This window comes from Malus sylvestris, chromosome 13, assembly GCF_916048215.2.
Source record: "Malus sylvestris chromosome 13, drMalSylv7.2, whole genome shotgun sequence".
In the NCBI taxonomy this organism is placed as follows: Eukaryota; Viridiplantae; Streptophyta; class Magnoliopsida; order Rosales; family Rosaceae; genus Malus; species Malus sylvestris.
Genome location: NC_062272.1, coordinates 35,619,436 through 35,623,408, shown reverse-complemented (window position 1 = coordinate 35,623,408; position 3,973 = coordinate 35,619,436). Strand labels below are relative to the sequence as shown.

The 3,973-nt window shown below is 31.1% G+C and overlaps 1 long non-coding RNA gene across 1 annotated transcript; it reads left to right on the top strand.

The window, feature by feature from the left end:
• The first annotated feature begins 597 nt into the window (after positions 1 to 597).
• Positions 598 to 3,755, top strand: LOC126597441 (uncharacterized). The gene is made up of 4 exons (XR_007614254.1): positions 598 to 617; positions 918 to 1,049; positions 1,592 to 1,878; positions 3,669 to 3,755. It is a non-coding gene; the product is annotated as an uncharacterized LOC126597441 (long non-coding RNA).
• The last annotated feature ends 218 nt before the right edge of the window (positions 3,756 to 3,973 follow it).

The following is a 3,973-nucleotide window of genomic DNA, read 5'->3' as shown; positions in this document are numbered from 1 at the left end:
TTGTAAATAGTGTGTGTAGTTGCAGAATTCCTATTTTGATTGGTAGCTTTGTTGTTTTTTTGTTAAATTGATGTGAATTTATACTTAATTTACTTAATTTTTAGTATTCGCTTTCTGGTATTTTCGAATCTTTGGATAGAGTTAATCAAGAGGGGATTGTAATTTTTCAAAATTAGGCTCGACAAAATGATTGAAATTTTGAAACTTTACGCAATTGAAGGCATTTGATTTGAGTTTCCGCATTTGATTCAGTATGTAGTATATGTGACTGATTATGTTTTTGGTTAAGGATTGGTGATACACGGTTATTAGGTTTTAGTTTCTAGCTTTTGGGTTTTTGGGTATATTTTGTGTGTGTGTGTGTGTGTGAGATTGGAGATCCAATTGCAGCGACGAATTGAAGAAGATGAAGATCATAATGATGAATGGAGACAAACAGATCCTCTCGTTAGACATCGATCCTTATGAGATTGTAAAACTCTTACTTTTCACTTCAGAAGAAACCCCCAATTGATTTTATAGTTCTTTCAATTAATTTGGAAGTTCAAGTTCTCCTTTTTTTTACTTGAATTTGATTTTTTTTTTTTTGTGATAGGTTGAACGCTCTGCTAGAGGTGGTGGTGAGAAATTTAATTTAATTCATGATTTATTGTTGTTTTTTTTTAACTTTATTTTTGTGGGGATTGTGCTGTTTTGGGGGAAAGCAATATTAAATTGAAGTAAAGTTTAGATCTTTCTGTAATTGGGATTTAGAGTAAGAGATGAAGAATTGAATATGAATGTAGAATTAAAAGTTCAGAACTTTTTGGTTTGGAAGCTAATTTTAAACCTAGTTAGCTGTTTAGTTAATAGAGAAATGTATAATGAATGCGAGAAATGTATAATGAATGTGTGATATGTTTTTCGACATGTTTGAGTAAACATGGGTGTTGCTTCAGCAGCAGCAGCTGCTATAAAATGTGTAAGGAGATGAGGAATTCTGAGATGCTGAGTGCTCTTGGTGTCAAAGATGAAATCTTGAAAATGATTGTATCCAATGCCTCCTCGAGGTATACTTGATAATGTTGTACTTTATGTGCAATTCACTATATGATGTTCATGCGTTTAATTGGAGGGGGGAGGGGTGATGTCGGTGTCACAAAAAGGTTTGCATGGTTTGCACAGTCACAGGGGTGGGTGTAGGATTTCAGGGAAAAAAAGGGGGGGACTGAGCGGTGATGCTCGAATTTGGGGGGGGGGGGGGTTGTTTCTGCGTTAGTGGTCTTTAGTGAAATATGGATCCATAACAGCTTTAAATTTTTCTTTTTACATGCTTTACTACTTTCTAATTGTTCAAGTATGTCGATCGATTGATGGCTTTTTCTCTCAAATCATGAAAAGAAACCATATCTATGAGAAGGCCATGCTGTGTTGAAACTCTAAATTTCACTCTTTAGGCCCTCTTTGACTTGAATTCATAGCCAGTGTGACTGCTTTTGCAAATTGAATTCAATTTTTAGCTCGGCATAAGGTGTTTAAATTGGTGCAACTTTCCACTTCTCGATTCTCTAATCCTAGGGTTTTGGCTTTTTTTTTTCTCTCTTCCTCTTAGTACTTTGATTTGGGGTGACAATGATGTACCTTGATCCACAACACCACAAACAACAGCACCTGCAACATCAGCAACAACACCCTCAACATCAGCGGCAACACCCTTAACATCAGCAGCACCACCCTCAACATCAGCGGCAACACTTAACACCAGCAGCGTCAGCAGCAAGGTGGAGAATTTCATAGGCCCCCCTGGTACCACCGGCCCCGATGATGCGTCAGCCGTCGGTATGCCCCCGGAGTATCACAACCCACCTATGCTCGCTCATCCTCTTCCTCCTTATGATGGTTTGTACAGCCTTTGTCTTTGCTATTTTGTTCTGGTTCTTTTCGGTTTGGTTGGAAATTAATGGAGAATAAAAGAAAACAATTTGAATTGTGGGGAAGTACCTAAGCAAGAATTTGGTTGCATTATACTTATTTTGTTGACTGGTATTTTCAACTTTAAACCGCATTAAACCCTTAGAATTGGTTTTGGATCTTGAAGTTATTGAGATTTGCAATTTAAAAGGGTGGACCAGTGAGGCCAAGGGTGTAAATGATATTTGAAAATAGTGGTTTAATTTTGTTAAGAGGTTTAGTGCAGAATTTAATAAATTTTCCCTTTTTTTTTAGGGAGACTTTGGATGCGGTCCCTAGTTATGAATAATCTTTGACTAAAACTTTGTTGGTTTTCAAATTTTGATTCAAGTCCCTAAAATTAATTGATAATTTATTTCTATGTACGTTACTATATTTTTTAAATTAAAAATTAAAATTTATAGTTGTTTATAGTAATGAGATTTTAAATAAAAAACATAATTTGTGGGATTAAAAATATTAAAATATAAATATACTATTGTGTGTGTGTGTGTGTGTAAACATGGGTACATTCATAAAAAATAACCAAAAAATTATTGTATCAAAACATGGGTACATTCTTCAAAATGGGTACATTTAGCAAAAATAAAAATGGGTACAAATAAATAAAAAAATATGGGTACAATACAAATAAAACTTTAAAAAATATGGGCACAAAAAGAAATTAATATATGGGTACAAATTAAAATTGAAAGGAAAATTGGTACAAATTAAAAAAGGGTTGCAAATTAAAAATGGGTACAAACTAAAAATAAAAATATATGATAAAAAATTTAGCCATAAATATAAATATACTAATTGTAACATTTTTAATATTAAATGAATATATTTAGAAATAAAAAATATTTTATTATTGAAATAATTAATGATATTATTAATACAAAGGACCTTGATCAAAAATTGAAAAGTAATAAGGTTTTAATCAATAGAGTAGTAAAAATAAGGATGAAAACCTAATTACTCCTTTTGGGAGACTTTGGATGCGGTCCCTAGTTATGAATAATCTTTGACTAAAACTTTGTTGGTTTTCAAATTTTGATTCAAGTCCCTAAAATTAATTGATAATTTATTTCTATGTACGTTACTATATTTTTTAAATTAAAAATTAAAATTTATAGTTGTTTATAGTAATGAGATTTTAAATAAAAAACATAATTTGTGGGATTAAAAATATTAAAATATAAATATACTATTGTGTGTGTGTGTGTGTGTAAACATGGGTACATTCATAAAAAATAACCAAAAAATTATTGTATCAAAACATGGGTACATTCTTCAAAATGGGTACATTTAGCAAAAATAAAAATGGGTACAAATAAATAAAAAAATATGGGTACAATACAAATAAAACTTTAAAAAATATGGGCACAAAAAGAAATTAATATATGGGTACAAATTAAAATTGAAAGGAAAATTGGTACAAATTAAAAAAGGGTTGCAAATTAAAAATGGGTACAAACTAAAAATAAAAATATATGATAAAAAATTTAGCCATAAATATAAATATACTAATTGTAACATTTTTAATATTAAATGAATATATTTAGAAATAAAAAATATTTTATTATTGAAATAATTAATGATATTATTAATACAAAGGACCTTGATCAAAAATTGAAAAGTAATAAGGTTTTAATCAATAGAGTAGTAAAAATAAGGATGAAAACCTAATTACTCCTTTTTTTTATAATGAGTGACAAATGGTTTGTTTGTTGCAGCTCATGCTGACACTTTTCTTGGATAAAAGATGAGAAAGCTTACACAGAGGAGAGCAGTTGATTATACTAGCACTGTCGTGCGATATATGCAGGTAAAGTATTCACTCTAACAGTGAGATATTATCCCGTAATTCGATTCTACTATCTACCTATGGAAGTGATCGAGAGGTGGCTAGTTGAAGAGGTTTCGTTTACCTAGGTAAGTGATAAGGTAAAAACAACCATGAGTTAACTATTCTAATACAAAGCTTGTTCCTAAGCTTCCATGATCCTAGTTTATTCGTCTCAAGCGAAGTAGTTCATTG